Here is a 20,488-nt window from a genome sequence, read left to right on the forward strand (position 1 = left end):
GAGTGGAGGGTGACTCTGCTTTGTTCTAAGCAGGGTCGCTTTTACCAGTGTATAAACGCGGCAGTTGCCTCAGGCACCTGCGTAAAGAGCACCCACGTGTACATTTAGGCCCGATTCCTGTATCCTTCTATTTCTTCTCTGCTGCCCCCTCCGCGTACCCAACAAATCACCTGCTCTGTTCTCTATCAGCCCCTAGGGTCTGGCGACAACCCACCAGGGTTGCCAGGTGGAAAATTTTTTGCCAGCCCAATCCAGCCCCAAAACCAGCCCAAAACCCGCCCAAACACAAACCCCGCCCCTAACACCCCCACCCCCGCGTCATCACCCCGCCCCCGCCGTCATCAACCCAGCCCCCGCCGTCACCGGCCCCGCCTCCCCGTCATCGGCCCCGCCTCCCACGTCACCGGCCCCGCCTCCCCGTCATCGGCCCCGCCTCCCACGTCACCGGCCCCGCCTCCCCGTCATCGGCCCCGCCTCCCACGTCACCGGCCCCGCCTCCCACGTCACTAACCCCGCCCAAAACGTCACTAACCCCGCCCAAAAAAACGTCACTAACCCCGCCCCCCCCGCGGCCGAAAAAACCGCCCTGAAGCCCAAAAACAGCCCAAAAAACCGCAACCCGCCGCGGGCAAAAATTTCCCGCGGCGGGTCGCGGAAAACCGCCCAATTGGGCGGTAAAACCGCCCACCTGGCAACACTGCAACCCACCCCGGCGGAACTTGGAAGGAAGCCTCTTTTCTTCAAGTGTACTGTCAAGGAGGTTGGGTGAAAACAGGGGCGGGATGACGCCAAAAAGTTGAACCCAATTAGGCTAATATCTGTTTCCCATTCCCCCGCGCAACCGTCATCCCATTTCCAGTACACTCAAAACAAAGTAAACAAACGTATGAGGTGCTGCATCCACGTTGCATTCTTTATTATTGGTAGCATTTTTATTTAATCTCACTTATATTTTCAAACATGCCAGCTTGTGCAGCATACGAATATACACAGATGAAGTATAATAACGGAATAACTTTTCATATGTAGAGTAGTAATCAGTGTGTTATTTGGAGGAGCTGGTTATAGAGACACCCTAGCACTGTTATATTCGTGCAGCAGCAGCGTACCAAGGGCAGGGTGGTTGAGGTGATCCGTCCCAGGTGTAAATACAAAGGGGGGGGTGCTCCACTCCCACTGCTCCCGACCCATCCTTTTATTCAGGCCGCCGGCGCTGACAGCCCCTTCTCTCTGCACTGCCACCCGAGCTGCCAAGCGGTCCTAATTTTTGAGAGGGAAATTTTAGTACACGCCCCCCCAGCCCTGCCCCACCCACTCTACATGGCTCTGCCACTTGGCACACCTCAATCCCACAGTCATTTCAGAAAATATTTTATTTAATAGCCTAATACCCTTTTCAATTACCTTTCAGAGGCCAAACCTCCTGCCTCAGGTCAGGACAGTAGAATACTGTTATGGTATCCTTGCCTGACCTGAGGAAGGAAATGGAACTTCATATTCCACCTTTCTGAGGTTTTTTGCAACTACATTCAAAGCGGTTTACATAAATTCAGGTGCTTATTTTGTACCAGGGGCAATGGAGGTTTAAGTGACTTGCCCAGAGTCACAAGGAGCTGCAGTGGGAATTGAACTCAGTTCCCAGGATCAAAGTCCACTGCACTAACCACTAGGCTACAAGTGCTGGTCTCTGAAGGCTAATCACAAATGTTTTAAAATCAGTGAATATTTTCTATTTTGTGTCTTATTTGCATTTATTGATGTGTCCATTAGGAAATGTGTTCCTCAGGCCTAGCTGTCTAAGCTACACATGATCATTGCTGATGTATCTGCATTTTGAAACATTGAGCTGAATTGGCAGAACTCATCTGTAAAGTCTTCCTCCAAGTCCTGTTTGTAGTGTTCCTTTAAATTATCTGCAGCTGCATGAACTTCATGAATATTAAGAATTAAACTGTGTCAGAAATTTTCCAATTCTTTAGCTTCGTTTCGTCGAAGCAGTTCCTGCACTGAACAGTTGCAGATGACATATTATGTTTCACTTCTGGATATGCAGCCTCATCAAACATCCTTTTCCTATTTCTACTGCTTTGGCTGTCCACCCTGAAACTTTCAGTTTAGGTTTTTTGTCTCTGTTTCATAGATTTCAAAGCAATTTTGCGCCTGCTCAATGAAGTCAATTAGTGAGTTGTACAGAGCACAAACTGCACAAATCCAGTTGTACCTGTTGCAAATCTTTGCTTGTAGAGTTGATTTTTTTTCAGGATGGCATCCCATATGACAGTCAAAATTGCAGTTTCCAGAGCGTGCATTATAGTTCTTAACTGATGTGCTTCATATTGAGCTGCTTTGAGGTGTTCACTATCAATAGTTATTTTGGCCAATGCATCCTGAATGACGTTGTAGCCATATCTTAAAGCCCTTGTTGTATTGGCTCTAGCTGACCTTCTAATTGATAAGCATCAGACTTTGCTTGCAGTTTTGAAGATGGGATGTGAGACTCTCCCAGCACCAAGTTGAAGCAGAGAAGAAATTGTACAGATTCTGCATAAAGCTGAAGAATGAAACAGCTTTCAGACAACACTCTGCAGCACAAGAGCCAACCAAATTTAGAGAATGTGCAGAGCATGAAACAAAGTCAGCCAGAGGGATTTTGTCTTTAATCCATACTTGAAGTCCTGAATATTTACCAGCCATGTTGCTGGCATTATCATAGATCTGGCCAAGACAGCCCCCGACATGACTTTCTACACCGACATGACTGTTTTTGCTATATGTTCAGTAGTATGACCATGAAGGGATAAGAATTTCAAAAATCACTCAACAGGCTCGCCCCTGTGCTGCTGGACATATTGAATTATCAAAGTGAGATGGTCAATATGAGCAATATCAGGGATGGAATTCACTACAATAGAAAAGTACTTGCTACTTTTTATTTCACTAATAATGGCATTCAGAACTTTTTCAGACATTAAGGATTGGATTCTATATATGGCGCCTAAAAATACCGTGCACTATAGAAAATCACAACTATGCATGTTACCGAAGATGCTATTTATAGAATACAACTAACTCAGATCCACCCACCGATTTCCATGTAGTATATAGAGTACTCCCAGAATTGCTGCACAACATCAAAACGCATCAATGTTGTGACGTAACAATGTCAGATCCACAGGGACATTTTCCAAGATGCCTGGAAAAAAAAGGAGGATGCCAGATTTTGGCCAAGACTTGGCACTACTTGGAAGACCGTTCCTCCGCAAGGAGGAATGATACTTTGTGGTCCCGGGCCAGATCCTACCTGAGATACAGGAGGAGCTGGGGAAAGGCTGACAGCAGCATACAACACTGAGGCCCTGGTCCGCAGGGATGTGACTGTCGTTTATTTATTTACTATACCGTCACTTATTGCATAGAAAGTCAGAATGGTTTACAAGTCAAAAAATTGTATAACAACACACAAATTAATTTAAACTAGGAATTCCATTGAATGATAGGAAAGAACTTCCATACCAAAGATAATAACACAAGCACTCACTCCCATAACAGTCATACATAATTACCTAATGTTAACATCTCCTCACAGCAGTCTAAAGCACTCTAGGCACCTGTATGATCTTCCTACTAAAATGTAGTGTTAAATATCAAAGCTTTACGGAAAAGAGAGTATGATTGTTCTAACCTAATTGACCGTAGTAGAGAATTCTATAATGCTGAGGATAAAATGAAGAATGCTGAATGTTCGCATTGGTGTGTATGGAATAGTTAGATTGCAAGGTAAGATGGGGTTGCCGTATAAGGAACTTTAAATTTTACTCTGAAGTCTATCAGAATCCAATGAAGATGCGTACAGGGGGAGTGGCTGGGGGGGGGGGGGGGGGGGAAGAGCCATGCTCCACTGACAGGATTTGAACAGTACTACTGAGGAGCAACATGGAAAATGCTGGCAGCCTTTGGGGGGGGGGCAGTCAGGTGAAACAGATGTATGCCCCCTTGTCTCCATTCAGATGTTGCTCCTCAGGAGTACAGTTCAGATCCTGTCAGTGGAGCACAGGTCTTCCCACCCCCCAGCCATATGTGTTTTTCTCAGTTCCTCCCCCTAAAGCAGCCTTTGACATTGGCTGAGACTCTGTTGTTCAAGGAAGGAAATGACAGAGTGGTTAGAACACTTTCCTTCTCATTCTGGGGTAGCTGGTTCAAATCCCATCAGTGGAGTGTGCCCCTCCTCCCCACCAACCCATACATTTTTCTCACCCCCCCCCCCCAAACAAAAATGCTACCTTTGGCATTGGCAAAGACTCTGTTGCTCAAAGAAGGAAGTGGCAGAATGGTTACAACACTTGCCTTCTCCTTCTAGGGTAGCTGGTTCAAATCCCATCAGTAGAGTATGGCCCCCCACCAAACCACATGTTTTTCTCACCCCCCCCCCCCCCCCCCAAAAAAAAAAAGGATGCTACCTTTGACATTGGCCGAGACTCTGTTGCTCAAAGAAGGAAGTGGCAGAGTGGTTAGAACACTTTTCTCTTTCTAGGGTAGCTGGGTCAAATCCCATCAGTGAGCATGTGTTTTGCTCAATTCAACCTCCCACCCCCCAATATTGCCTCCAGCACCAGCCTGGCCCTGAATGGGAGGAGGAGAAAGGATAAAGTGAAGAGGATAACACCTCTGATGGCCACCATTTTGCCCCCTCTGACCCCATCTTCCACCTCAGAAGTAGCCTCAGGAAGGGCTTGGAGGCCCTACTGGGGGAAGGGATAGCCTCCTGATAGCTAAGGTTCAGCCACTTCCATGGGCAGGTACAGCTACATGTAGCCCTGCATCTGCCCCTGGAAGTCAGGCTGCTGGATTAGAGAGGGAGGAAGCAATGCATGATGCCCCTGATCTCCAACTAAATGCCCTGGAAATGGTTCTGGCTAGGATGGAGCATGCTCCAGGGTGCAACTTATATCCCTTAAGAATGCTGGCCTCCTGGGTACAGACTCCTTGCAGGACCTTTAGTCTGCCCTACCTCTTGATACAGCCCCACAGTTCTTGGGTGGGGTTGTCCTTGCCCACAATGATCCTTTCCCTGTCTCTCACTGTTTAGGGTTTTTCTCATCTTTACTTTTTGGTTTCCCCTCTGTTGCCCTTGCAGGTATTGTATTTGGGCCTCTTTCTTCATCCTAGGTAGGAGACAGAGAACATAAACACCAAATTCTGCATCAAAACAGAAACAGGCTACTACCCTGTGTACCCTCTATCACTTGCATTTCAACTAAAACTCAACAAAGAAAAAACACACTGTTTTATCCTCTCATCCCAACAGAACGCGGACAACCCCACAATTATCAACACTCCAGATTACACCCTCCCTATCTCAGATAGCCTGAAAATCCTCTGCGTTACATTGGAGTGCAACCTAACACTAGAGAGCCAAGCGACATCCACAACAAAGAAAATGTTCCATTCAATGTGGAAACTCAAACAAGTGAAACAATTCTTCCTGAGGGAAACATTTCGCAACCTGGTACAATCAATGGTACTAAGCCACGCAGACTACTGCAATGGAATTTATGCGGGATGCAAAGAACAAACATTAAAGAAACTTCAGACTGCTCAAAACACGGCAGCTAGGCTTATCTTCGGAAAAACACAATTTGAAAGTGCAAAACCCCTCCGCGAAAAACTACACTGGCTCCCAATCAAAGAACGCTTTCAAAATCTGCACTTTGGTCCACAAAATTATCTACGGTGAAGTCCCGGGATACATGATAGACTTCATTGACCTACCAACTAGAAACACATCCGAATCTACACAAACGTACCTAAATCTGCACTACCCAAGCTGCAAAGGACTCAAATACAAATCAACCTATGCATCCAATTTCTCCTACATAAGCACACAACTGTGGAACACATTACCAAAAGCCTTGAAAACCACGTTCGACCACCTAAACTTCCAGAAAAAACTAAAAACTAAGCTGTTTAAAAAGGCATACCCTACCAATCCATCATAAATGCCTGATCTCTGCAACACAACAAACCTAAAGTATGAAATAGACAGAACTCTTCCATTGAACGATTCCCGAATGTGGCTATGCCACATGAACTTTATCTTACCACAACATCACTTTATATTTGTTTACACTGGAGTATGCAAACGCCTCTCCGGTACTATGTAAGCCACATTGAGCCTGCAAATAGGTGGGAAAATGTGGGATACAAATGTAACAAATAAAAATAAATAAACTCACTGTATACCTGCCTGAGTGTTTGCCCATAGCTACACACACTCTCCCCCATAATGATAAGACTATTTCCAAACTAGGAACCTCTGTGGCACCAAGGGAACACAGGGTAGAGTACAGCAAATCCAGTACTCACTCCCTACTGCAGCTGACACAGCAGAAAACCACTGAAAGAAGACAACAATAGGAAGGGGAACAGTCTGTGCTGAGAGTCTCCCTTTGTAGATGTTTTGGAGTATCCACCCTTTACCTCTAAGGAAACTCTCCTCTAGTCTAGAACCTTCCATCTGCTGCTCTGATATGGTGCCCCATTGCTGAAGAAGCTTTGAGGCCAGATATACTAATTAACAAGCACACTTGCCACCATTCATAACATCTATGAAATAGCTATCAGCATCCAGTCTCAGAACAAACCATGTGGTTATCAGCACAGATATTTGCATTGATATTGATGTCAATAACGTCATCACAGCAAGATGTTATATTTGTGTGGCGAACCAAGGCAAACCTCTCTTTTCCTGATAACTTGAAACAGCAAAGTGAACAGTATTGTATGGAAGTTATATGTTTATGATTGTTGTGGTGTCATTCCTCCCCTGCTTATAGACACCCATTAGGCATGATGCATTAATTGCAGAAAAATATATTTGGCAAATAGCAACTAAAGTGTGTATAGGAATGTTTCCTAGTCTTATTTGCATTTCCATGGCTTGTCAGAATGTAGCTCATACTTAAAGTGCCAGTACCCATTCATCATTACTCTATACATTTTTATAGAACAGTTGTATTACAAACCTTGTTCACAAGCCTAACTTCCTAAACATGCTTTGGCTATGCTTAACTTTTGATTTAAGATGGATATGGCTGGTATGCCGTCCTGGTTTTCTGCCTACATGACACATATAGAGACAGACATGGTATGCTACACTGTGAGAAAATGGTGGAGGTTGGAGCAGGGATGTGAAATAGCTGGGTGGAAAATCTGTCACGTACCTGCCAGTCAACCTCCCTCTCCACCCCACCCATTGTATCCATACAGATTGAGGACCTGATGCAGCACCATGACCATCTACTCCAGGGGGTGCATGCTGAGCTTGATGCCAAGGCAGGTGAGTAACACTGGAGTATCCAATGACCCTCTCAACTTGTGCCCCATCATTATGTCATAACCTCTGTGTTCAACTCCCAAACTTCTATAGCCACCTCAAATGATGGAGAGCATGATTGTAAACAATGTCTCCGTTTCCTACTTTTTTAGCTCAGGCATAAGCTGTCCCACCCCCCTGGACCCGTTGATGCTGCAGGGCCAGTTAAGGTGTTGGACAATATGATGCCAGAAGCCAGGTTGGGCTTTGGCCTTGACTGTAGACACTGCAAGCCTATACAGAACATTGAAGTTGGAGGGGGGCACCAGGTGAACTTTGTACAGCACTGTGGGGGGGGGGGGGGCAGGCACCATGGGAACTTTGTAAGGCACTGGGGAGGAGAGGGGGACAGGCATCATGGGAGGAGGGGGCACGTGTATATGATTTCTTTGGGCAACATTAAACTTCACCATATTCAACATGTGTATCTGCCTGAGGTTATTGCTGACTGATGACCTCTCCTGCATGTCAGGGTCACAGATCCTCCAGGGGTAATTTGGCCCTTTCTAACTCAGTGCCATGTTTTCAATACCTGGCCTGTAGCTCTGTCTCCCCAATATGCTGTATCATGATCAGATTGGGTTCTTCACTTCTTGCTGCACTCTATACACAGACTTCTGCAGGCCTGTGCAAATGAGCATGGCTGACTAGATTCTGAATTATCTGATATGGTTGATCCTGTCCAGGGAATCACCCCATTGCATGCTGGAAAGTGTAGCCTTCTTTTTGGTTAGGAATCCATTTGCAACCCTGATTCACCTGTCCCAGCCTGCTATGGGGTAAGTCTCCAACTTGATCCACTCGGTTGACCAAATCAGCATCTAGTTGGCAACCGTTATCCACATGATCACCCCCAGAGCCACTGAGACAGTGCAATCTGATAAGGAGAAGGGCAAATGTTTTCTCTGATCATGCTTGGGGGAACACTGGTAGTTCTGGTCTAGCAGGCACGGACTCACCTAAGTCCAACAGAAGTGGCTTCAATGCACCCACACACTCTCACATTCATACACACACCAATACTAAGATACCCAACACAGACAAACACACCTACTTGCATACATGGATGGTATATAGGTTGGGAGAGGGGATATAGGTTGGGAGAGTCATAACAAGACTATGTAAGCCACATTGAGCCTGTAAATAGGTAGGAAAATGTGGGATACAAATGCAATAAATAAATAAATAAATAAATAGGGGCAGTCCATTGTGGGAAGGGAGGGAGGAATGGACAGAAGGATACCAGCTACAGGTGTGAAGGAAAGAATTAGGAGCAGCAAGGATGGAATGTCACAGAATGAAGTATAGGGTTGGGTCAGGTAGGGTCACAGCACACCCTGAATATATGAATTATCATTCTTGCAGGGACATTGTGAAATATGTCTTCCAGCAGGCAACAGCACAACTTTACTTAAGCAGAGACAAAGGTGCTGTCTAGGATATTGTCTCAAAAAAAAACAAATTTGGGTTCATAGTCCTTTGCCATAGGAGATCCTGACTCTGATAGGACAGCATGGGACAGGCTCACTGCATTTTCCAATTCCCATGCCTCACTCTCGAGAGATGTATGTTGAGCCCTTTTCCCACACCACAAGCTGATGGCCCAGCCCAGGAGGGTCTTGGCAGCTCCCCAGGAGAGGGAAATGGCCTCCTGCCATGACCTTCCTCCTCTGAAATACATAAAGCAGAAGCTCAATCTGCTCCAGCTACAGCTGCACCTTGCCCTATACCTACCCCTGGAATTGAGCCTGTATTGGAAAGGATGGAGATAAGCCTCAAGGACACTGACCTGCAACTTAGGTAGGGTTACCATATTTTGTCCCCCCCAAAAGGAGGACACATGCCCCGCCCCTACCACACACCCATCCCACGCCATTTCACACCCCGCCCCTGTCACACCCACTCTCCGCCCCCTGTCACATTTTCCCTCCCCCCTGTCACAAACCCCGTCACCCCTCCCCTCCCCGTCACCCCCCTCCCCTTACGTTACTACTGCCCTGGTTGTCTAGTGACCTCTTGGGGCAGGAAAGAGCCCCCTCTTTCCTGCCTAGAGCTCTGCCCTGCAGGCATCCTTCCTGTTGCTGATCCTCGGCGCCTATTCAAAATGGCTGCCGAGAGTTGAAGTCTCGCGAGGTCACTTCAACTCTCTGTGGCCATTTTGAATTGGCGCTGAGGATCAGCAACAGAAAGGATGCATACAGGGCAGCGCCCTGGGCAGGAAAGAGGGGGCTCTTTCCTGTCCCGAAGGTGGAAGAGGTCACTAGACCACCAGAGCAGTAGTAAGTAAGGGGAGGGGAGGCTAGCAATCTGCCTATTTGTCCGGATTTCTGGACAAACGGGCAGATTGGCAAAACCCGCCCGGTTGCCCGGACATGCCCTCAAAAAGAGGACATGTCCGGCTAAATCCGGACATATTGTAACTCTACCCGTGGCCCCATAGTAGCTATACCCCTGCTCTATTGCCCTGGTGGTCTACCCTTCCCAGTCCCCCTCCCCCCCTGGAGTTCCAGGCCCCCCTTCCCCTCCCCCCTCGAGTTTCAGGGCCCCCCTTCCCCTCCCTTCCTTCGAGTTCCAGGGTTCCCCCTCCTTCCCCTCTGAATTTTAAAAGTCATCTCTTTCTTACCTTGTCAGGGTTACTGCGGCGGCAGGCCGGCAGCAGCAACAGTGAAAAGCGCTGCGTGCATGCTTCAGCCCTTCTTCCCTTCGCTGTCTCTCAGCTCTGGTCCTGCCCTTGCGGAAACAGGAAATGAAGGGGGTGGGGGGGAGCTGAGGTTCCATCTCATCACCACTTGTCATCTGTATATTCACAGGAAATGTGTCTGCAAGAGATTTTCTCTCAGTTGTTGGGCTCTCAGGTATGCCCAGTGAGGTGGCAGATCCCCCAGAGGGGGTTCCTCCTCTTCACTGTCACTCTCTTCCTCCCTGGCCTGTTGCCCGTGTTGTAGCTCAGGCTCAGACTCTGGCATCCGCCTTCTAATTGCCAGATTATGGAACATGCAGCAGGCTGTGACAATGCCACATACCTTGAGGAACAGCAGATTCTGTTCTTCAGCAGGCCAAATATATGCTCAATGACAGCCCTGGTAGCACCTTGGGCCCTATTGTAGCAAACCTTCTCTGTCCTGTGGGGGTTGACAATTTGGGTCATGAGTCATGTCTTCAGGAGATAGCCATGGTCACCTGTATTGAGGAGAAGAGAGATGAGGTTAGCTACAGTATACACACCTTTGTTTGGATGGTGGCAGGCCCACACAGGAGCCATCCTCCAGACAACTGTCCCCATACTGGCCACACACCTATGGAACAAACAGAGATGTGATTAATTATTAGAAGGGTGTTAGGATGATCTTTACCTACTAGACACCTGCCTCTGATTTCCCCACTCTGGAAGACCTAGGTGGATGCCCGAGCATGCTAGCACATAGGAATTTTGGCAGGACCCAGGATAGTTGGCACAGACATCTGTAATTACTAGTGCTATGTTGCACATAAACTGCATATTGATAGAATGGTATGCCTTTCTATTGTGATATTCATCCTCACTATGAGCAGGTGGCCCATCTAAATCTAAATCGAGCCACACACTGCTCATCTGTTAAGTCCATCAACATGATCCTGTATACCTTCTGCACCTCCCCCTCCCCCACACCAGTTGGGCTTCTTCCTCCTGTACCATCCACAACCCCAGGAACCCTTCCAACACTGTGTGCTGCAGTCACAAACACACTGAAAAACACTCACTCACTATCACACACAGAAATATACACCAAATATTTGACAGGAACACTACAAAGCCAAGTGGTTGCAGCACACCAAATACTATTACAGACACCCACACACAGACAAGCAAACCAACTTGCATTCAGAGAGGGGGCGGGGAGAGCAGGTAGTGGGAAGGAGGATTGGAGAGAAGGTATAGATGAAGAAGGAGGAACCAGAAGATGATAAGAATATAGGATTGGCTCACAGCACACAGCAAATCACAGAGGAGCTAACAACATACTCTGGAGTCCTAAAGACAAAATGGTGTGTGCTTGAGCACTAATTATAGTACCCGTGGAGATTGGCCCCTTAATTATAATCACATGCTTGTTACCAGTGCGGTAATTGTACGTCACTATGTTCACCATGCTGATCTTGCGATCAGAGTGGAAAATGTGTGCAGAATAAAAAATTACCATTTCTGTGTGGCACATTAGGAGAAATTATCTTTTGTGGGATTTGAACTAATAATTCTTCCATTAGAAGGCCAGTGTTCTAGCCTCTACACTATCTGATCTACTGCTCTGGGGGATTTTTTTTTTTGGTGGGGGGGATATTTCTCACTAGGTTTATTCTGCAATAAAGCAGGATATTGCTGCCAAAGTACTGATCTTTGCTATTTTCTCTGGCTTTCTGTTCCTGTTAGCCTGTTCTGCCTTGTGAAACCATTTCTTGGACCGGCAGGTGGAAGTTTGTAAATAGGGGGAGCTTCCGCAAAGCTATAGGGTGGAGTATCACTAGGGTTACCATATGACTCCAGAAAAAGGAGGACACATTGATCCAGTCCGGGTTTTGCTTCCACTGAAAGCAACAGAAGTAAAACCCAGAGTGGGTCAATCTGTCCTCCTTTTTCTGGATCCATATGGTAACCCTAAGTATCACACACTTATATCAACAGAATCTGGCCCCCCTTCTATTGCTATCTCCTTTCACAGAGATACCAAGTAACTCAGTTCCAGGCTGGAGATGTTGGCCCAGTCCTGGATTTTTAACCACCCCATCCCGGTGCATTATGGAACTTGCAACACTGATTTCAATGTGCAGGGTCAGGCACTACAAAGCCCATACTGATTTGGAATGTAAGTTCCCAACCAGGACTGGCCCAAAATCTCCAGCCTGAAACTGGCACACCTGACCACAGACAGCTCTCATGTCATGATGACCTCTCACAGGAGCACTCCTAAACACGAGAGACACATTAAACAGTTGGGTATTTCAGAAACACACTTTACTACATGGGGAGACATACCATCGTGACAACAAGGCAGTGACCAAGGGTCCACAGCAGTAGGAAACCCACTTTCCATCCAGTGTCTTCCCTTTTTGGGTGTATGGAGAAGTGTCACTCAGTGTTGGTCCACCCCTGGCTGTGTCTGTTTGGTCAAGCAAAAGGTCTTCCTCCACAACTCATGGTAGTTGACTTGGTTAAGATGTGTTTGCTACCTAGCTACTACAGCTGGATTTAAACCCCAATTGCCAGCCTCAGAGGGTAATGTGCTAGCTATTGGACCACACTACAGAAACAGCTTCTGAGTGTTTTGGTTAGGTGATAGCTCTCATTAGAGTAGGGTTTGTGTTGACAGCTGTGTTATGTTCCCCGTATCCCAATGTCTATGTGGTATAGTTGAGAGACCTTGAAAAGCATGTTTGGGCAAAAGGATAGTGTGACAGACGTTCAAGCTACTGAAATAGAAAAGTCTATTCAAAAATAAGCTCTATGTCCAAAGCACTATAACTAGAATAAGCATAAATGCTGGATAAGTGCCATAATGAAGGATGCAGAACTTTATGCTAATGAAAATGCAGGCATAAATGCTGGTGTGTATATCTAAGTGGATGGCGATGAATTCTATAAGTATGTGCATGGAATGTAGGGAACGCCCACATCACACCCATTTGAAACAGTGCAGAACGCCCCTTCTTTAATGTGCACATTAGAACCCAGGCATATTCTATAACCTTATGCACTTAGATATTAGTGCACATAAATTCTAAGTAATGCCCATTACTGCTCTTTATTGCTGATTAAGTTCCAGTTATCAGTGCTCATTAGGGAAAGGGAAATGGGACTTGATATACTGCCTTTCTGAGGTTTTTGCAACTACATTCAAAGTGGTTTACATATATTCAGGTACTTATTTTGTACCGGGGCAATGGAGGGTTAAGTGACTTGCCCAGAGTCACAAGGGGCTACAGTGGGAATTGAACTCAGTTCCCCAAGATCAAAGTCCACTGCATTAACCACTAGGCTACTCCTCCACTCCGTTATTAAAGTATGCACATTATTTTAGAATGCACTTAGATTTCAGCGCAGAAATCTAAACACGATATATAGAATCTGGGGGTAAACGTATGAATTAATCACAAATGGTAGAGGACAAATAATTAGTGCTTCCTCTGCCAGCATTTCCGTATTTAGCTAGATGTTCTGAGGAGAGTGGACCAAAGCAACTAATTAATTCTAAGCACCCCCGAAAATTACCATTGTGTGGTGATGAGAGCAGCTCATTATCGTTAAGGAAAGGCAACTCCCTTGCAGCTAGAAACTGAACAGTAACAACTACATGTTTCAAGACATTTTGCCAATATCTTCTCTCTGCTTCTAGTTGATAAACTAAATTAGAATCTATTCACGCATTAACATCTCTAAGTGAACACATGCTAAGCACAGTATTGCGATGATCAACTGAATGCTCATGATCGTATAAATAAGTGGAACTATTTTTCCAGTCATTAAATCCAGAACTGAAGGCAGTTTCTTTCTTAAGGGTCCTTTTACCAAATAATGGTAAAAGATGGCCTACAGTGGTGTCGGCACATGGGATCACCATGCACCAAGGCCACCTTTCATTGCCGTGGGTAAAAGTGTTTTTTTTTTAGGGGCACTAAATGGCTGTGCGATAATTAAAAAATTGCTGTGTGGCCATTTACTGCTGGAACCATTACCACCTTTTATTGTTTAAATCTCTTTATTGTTATTATACATTTCACACAAGCATATCACTTGCAAAAGAAAAATTCCACTATTGCAATTAATTCTTAAGATATTATCCATACACAAATTAAACAATTCTATAGTTTCATATAAGTCCACTACCAGAGTCCAATAGTCCTATATTGGAGATAAAAAAAAATAGGAAATAATCTTTACATCAAATTGAGTTACAGACAAGTTTCTATTCGGTTTTTTCTTAAATAGTAGCTGTTATAAAGGAGGACAATTGGTCAGGATCAAAATATACATGTTTCACTGACTGGTAGGAAATCAAATTACTGCCTTTTATTTAGGAGGCGGTGAGGGCTCTGGTAGTAATTGGGCAGCACATGGTGCCTGATTACCACCACGCATGCCCACTCCCAGACCACCGGTGCTAGAAAATAGAAAATATTTTCTAGCTCTGGCATTGGCTTGTGGCTGGCCTGGGATTACCACCGGGCTCGATTTGCTGCATGCAAACCCGGTAGTAGCCCTACTGATGGATGATAAAAGGGCCCTTTAGAGAATAATTTGCAGCAATAGCAATAATGGCAGCCCATAACATTAGTTAGCCATTCCCTTGACAGTACTTCTCCATTTATTTTTGTTTGATAGAAACGCTCCTTTGTTAAGCTCCTGCTTTTGTTTCCATATTTCCTTCAAGAAGCAAATGATTCACTAATGTTTTGACTAAGTTTGTTTAGTGAAAAATAGTTTCGCAGTTTTTCATCAACAAACCAGTCTGCTGGATCACTAGAATAGCTAGCAATGGTTTTATCTGAATGGGGTTGCTGTATGGTGGTAATTTCCCAAGTACTTCCTGTAGTTTTAATTTGTTCTTGAGCCACGGAAACCTGCTCCTCTGCCTCCTCTACCATGGGGACCTGCTTTGCCTCCTCTACCATGGAAATCTGCTCCTCTGTCTCCTCTACCGTGGAAACCTGCTCTTCTGCCTTCTCTACCATGGGGGCCTGCTCCTTTGCCTCCTCTACCATGGAAACCTGCTCCTCTGCCTTCTACCATGGAAACCTGCTCCTCTGTCTCCTCTACCATGGAAACCTGCTCCTCTGCCTTCTACCATGGAAACCTGCTCCTCTGTCTCCTCTACCATGGAAACCTGCTCCTCTGCCTTCTACCATGGAAACCTGCTCCTCTGACTCCTCTACCATGGAAACCTGCTCCTCTGCCTTCTACCATGGAAACCTGCTCCTCTGTCTCCTCTACCATGGAAACCTGCTCCTCTGCCTTTTCTACCATGGAAACCTGCTCCTCTACCATGGAAACCTGCTCCTCTGTCTCCTCTACTATGGAAACCTGCTCCTCTGCCTCCTCTACCATGGAAACCTGCTCCTCTGCCTCCTCTACCATGGAAACCTGCTCCTCTGCCTTCTACCATAGAAACCTGCTCCTCTGCCTCCTCTACCATGGAAACCTGCTCCTCTGTCTCCTCTACCATGGAACCCTGCTCCTCTGTCTCCTCTACCATGGAAACCTGCTTGTCTGCCTTTTTTACCATGGAAACCTGCTCCTCTGCCTTCTCTACCATGGAAACCTGCTCCTCTGCCTTCTACCATGGAAACCTGCTCCTCTGCCTCCTCTACCATGGAAACCTGCTCCTCTGCCTCCTCTACCATGTAAACCTGCTCCTCTGCCTTCTCTACCATGGAAACCTGCTCCTCTGCCTCCTCTATGATGGAAACCTGCTCCTCTGCCTCCTCTACCATGGAAACCTGCTCCTCTGCCTCCTCTACCATGGAAACCTGCTCCTCTGTCTCCTCTACCATGGAAACCTGCTCGTCTGCCTTTTCAACCATGGAAACCTGCTCCTTTGTCTCCTCTACCATGGAAACCTGCTCCTCTGCCTTCTCTACCATGGAAACCTGCTCCTCTGCCTTCTACCATGGAAACCTGATCCTTTGCCTCCTCTACCATGGAAACCTGCTCCTTTGCCTCCTCTTCCATGGAAACCTGCTCCTCTGTCTCCTCTACCATGGAAACCTGCTCCTCTGCCTCCTCTACCATGGAAACCTGCTCCTCTGTCTCCTCTACCATGGAAACCTGCTCGTCTGCCTTCTACCATGGAAACCTGTTCCTTTGCCTCCTCTACCATGGAAACCTGCTCCTTTGCCTCCTCTACCATGGAAACCTGCTCCTCTGTCTCCTCTACCATGGAAACCTGCTCCTCTGCCTCCTCTACCATGGAAACCTGCTCCTCTGTCTCCTCTACCATGGAAACCTGCTCGTCTGCCTCCTCTACCATGGAAACCTGCTCTTCTGCCTTCTCTACCATGGGGACCTGCTCCTCTGTCTCCTCTACCATGGAAACCTGCTCCTCTGTCTCCTCTACCATGGAAACCTGCTCGTCTGCCTTTTCTACCATGGAAACCTGCTCCTCCTCTACGATGGAAACCTGCTCCTCTGCCTCCTCTACCATGGAAACCTGCTCTTCTGCCTTCTCTACCATGGGGACCTGCTCCTTTGCCTCCTCTACCATGGAAACCTGCTCCTCTGCCTTCTACCATGGAAACCTGCTCCTCTGTCTCCTCTACCATGGAAACCTGCTCCTCTGCCTTCTACCATGGAAACCTGCTCCTCTGTCTCCTCTACCATGGAAACCTGCTCTTCTGCCTTCTCTACCATGGGGACCTGCTCCTTTGCCTCCTCTACCATGGAAACCTGCTCCTCTGCCTTCTACCATGGAAACCTGCTCCTCTGTCTCCTCTACCATGGAAACCTGCTCCTCGGCCTTCTACTATGGAAACCTGCTCCTCTGTCTCCTCTACCATGGAAACCTGCTCCTCTGCCTCCTCTACCATGGAAACCTGCTCCTCTGTCTCCTCTACCATGGAAACCTGCTCCTCTGCCTCCTCTACCATGGAAACCTGCTCCTTTGCCTCCTCTTCCATGGAAACCTGCTCCTCTGCCTTCTCTACCATGGAAACCTGCTCCTCTGTCTCCTCTACTATGGAAACCTGCTCCTCTGCCTCCTCTACCATGGAAACCTGCTCCTCTGCCTCCTCTTCCATGGAAACCTGCTCCTTTGCCTCCTCTACCATGGAAACCTGCACCTTTGCCTTTTCTTCCATGGAAACCTGCTCCTCTGCCTTGTCTACCATGGAAACCTGCTCCTCTGCCTCTTCTACGATGGAAACCTGCTCCTCTGCCTCCTCTACCATGGAAACCTGCTCTTCTGCCTTCTCTACCATGGGGACCTGCTCCTTTGCCTCCTCTACCATGGAAACCTGCTCCTCTGCCTTCTACCATGGAAACCTGCTCCTCTGTCTCCTCTACCATGGAAACCTGCTCCTCTGCTTTCTACCATGGAAACCTGCTCCTCTACCATGGAAACCTGCTCCTCTGCCTTCTACCATGGAAACCTGCTCCTCTGTCTCCTCTACCATGGAAACCTGCTCTTCTGCCTTCTCTACCATGGGGACCTGCTCCTTTGCCTCCTCTACCATGGAAACCTGCTCCTCTGCCTTCTACCATGGAAACCTGCTCCTCTGTCTCCTCTACCATGGAAACCTGCTCCTCTGCCTTCTACCATGGAAACCTGCTCCTCTGTCTCCTCTACCATGGAAACTTGCTCCTCTGCCTTCTACCATGGAAACCTGCTCCTCTGTCTCCTCTACCATGGAAACCTGCTCTTCTGCCTTCTCTACCATGGGGACCTGCTCCTTTGCCTCCTCTACCATGGAAACCTGCTGTAATGCTCCCCACTGTCATTTATTCTCCTCTTCTTCCTGCCTTTTTCTTTTGTGCTTTGCTGCTCCAGAGAGAGACGATAGTATGGTGTATTCTAGAGGGTAATTTTTGCAAGGTGTATCCTGCTCCTATATGTCTCCCTTGAACAAACAGACACTTCTTTTGTTTTTCCTTGCATGAATATGTAACCAGTTCATTTGAAGAAGTTATTCCATCGAGGACTATTGTCTCCCGTATCCAATGAGGGTGAATTCTAGCTTCCTTCCCTACACATCATTCCAATGCAAAGCACTCAGTCACTGTTGGCAAAACAAAGCAGAAGGGAGAAGTGGACCAATTGTTTAAAAGACATGAAGCACTGTGCAAAGTGACAGCAGATTTAAGGTGGGCTAAATGATGGGACGTTTGAGAGCAACCTCTATAAATAGCAGATGAAATTCAATGTTGAAAAGTGCAAAATGATGCACATAGGGAAAAATAGTCCTAACTATATGTACACAATTCTAGATTGCATATCAAAAGTCACCATCCAGAAAAATTATCTTGGAAGCACTGTGGGCAATAAAGTGAAATCCTTAGGTCAATGTGCAGCAGTAGTCAACAAAAAACAACAAATAAAAACCAGTGTGCCATTGTGGTCATCCCATGTCTAGAAAGTTAGAGCGGAATTTGAAAAGGTATAAGGATAGCAAAAATGATAAATATGTTACAACGGCTTCCTTATGAAGAAAGGCTCAAGCACCTTGCGTCTGATACAATGTAACAGTTTGGGGTGGCAGTAAGGGCTCCCGCGCTAACCCGGCAGTAACGCACAGCACTGCCTGATTACCGCTGGGTAACCCCTGCACTAGAAAATCAAACCTGATTTTCTGTAGCGCCAAAAATGATGTGCACTGGGGTGGAACTATCACCGACACCCATGGTCGGCCAGCGGTAGTTCCGGGTTGCCACACAGCAACCCTTTAGTAAATGGGCCTCTTAGATTGCTGATAGTATCTTAGGGGTCCTTTTAGTAATGTGTGCTGAAAAACAGCCTGCAGTAGTGTAGGCGTGGGTTTTGGGCACACACTGGTCCATTTTTCAGCATGCCTGTAAAAAAGGCCTTTTTAAAATTTTTGCCGAAAATGGATGTGCGGCAAAATCAAAATTGACGTGCGTCCATTTTGGGTCTGAGATCTTACCGCCAGCCATTGATCTAGCGGTAAAGTCTTATGCAGTAACCATGCAGTTATGACCTACGTGTGTCAAATGCCACTTGGCGTATGTCCGATACGCGCATCTGAAAATAACTTTTTTCGGACACATGTATCGGATGCGCACCAAAATTGAAATTACCACTAGAGCAAATCAGTAGCTGGGTGGTAACTCCATTTTGGCGCACGTTGGGCGTGCATAGACGCTTATGAGGCTTAGTAAAAGGGCCCCTTAGTTAGCCAGTCCTTTCTGTTAATCAGGCTTTAAGTAAGTCAGAGTTTTGCTATGTTGATTATAATCAGAAATCAATACTGGCCCTCTAAGAGATCTAGAAGTACAAACTCCAGAATTAATACCTTCAGTGAAGAATGAGAAGCAAAGCAGAAATGGCTAAAAAGTTGCAAAGACTTTCTAAAGGTCCAAAGGAAACTTTATTGCTTTGAAGGGAGATTGCAGGGAGCTAATGTCAGACTTTACACAGAATTTTAAAGAAATCTACTGCTAATGTCAGACTTTCCACAAAATTTTAAAGAAATCTACTGCTTTCTAGCAACCTGCCCTGTACATGTCCCTGATGTCCAAACCTGTAAAATGTAAGAATATCTTTTGATTAAATAAAAAAGGAGATTAAAGGAAAACTACCTTAGACTTTTTTTTTTTAAATGAATATCACTATAAATGATTTCTGTTATCACTTAGTATGGAAGGTCCAGAGTTTGAGACCTGAATCCATTTGAAAAATCAATAGATTTTCTTTATATGTTTCTTCAGTGGCACTGCAATATTATGGTTTTTGATGTTGGTAAGATCAAAACAGCAAAGCACAGAGTAAAGGCATTGGGGTAAGCATGTCGAGAGCCACTCAACAGCAGATTAATGAGACACTTGCTGGATGATGTAGTGTAGTGTGTGCTAGAAAACTACTTCAGAAGCAGAATGCCTTCATCATCAGCAGTCTTGAGATCCTTTCAGGCAAACACATTGAAGATGCCCAATTCAAACTCTGCCCTTGGATGGAAGTTTCTTATAGAGAAGAAAAATGTGTGATAGAAAAGCTTAGGTCAGCAAATAATAGTAAAAAAAAAAAAAAAAATCATGGCTAGTGTGTGCTGGAAAAGAAGGAAGATGTTTAATCTTCCTGTCATAGTCATGACATTTTTGCCTCTCTAGTGGGATTGTGGTTCCTGAATGTGAGGCTCCTTCTCTTCCTTAGTTATCACAAGGAGCCAGTCTTTGTTTTGTCTTTTTTAATTATTATTATTATTAGGTACTTGTCAGTTAACAGCGAATTTCTATATGAAAAAAGTTAAGATCATATAAGAACATAAGAAAAGCTATGCTTAGTTAGGTCAAGGGCCACTGAGCCCAGGATCTTGTCTCCGCCAATGGCCTCTTGGAGCCATAAGTACCTGACAGACCTCAAAAAAGTAGATCTGTATCTCATCACATGTCCAGGGATAAGCAATGGCTCTCCCAAA

This window comes from Microcaecilia unicolor, chromosome 1 (genome assembly GCF_901765095.1).
Source record: "Microcaecilia unicolor chromosome 1, aMicUni1.1, whole genome shotgun sequence".
Lineage (NCBI taxonomy): Eukaryota > Metazoa > Chordata > Amphibia > Gymnophiona > Siphonopidae > Microcaecilia > Microcaecilia unicolor.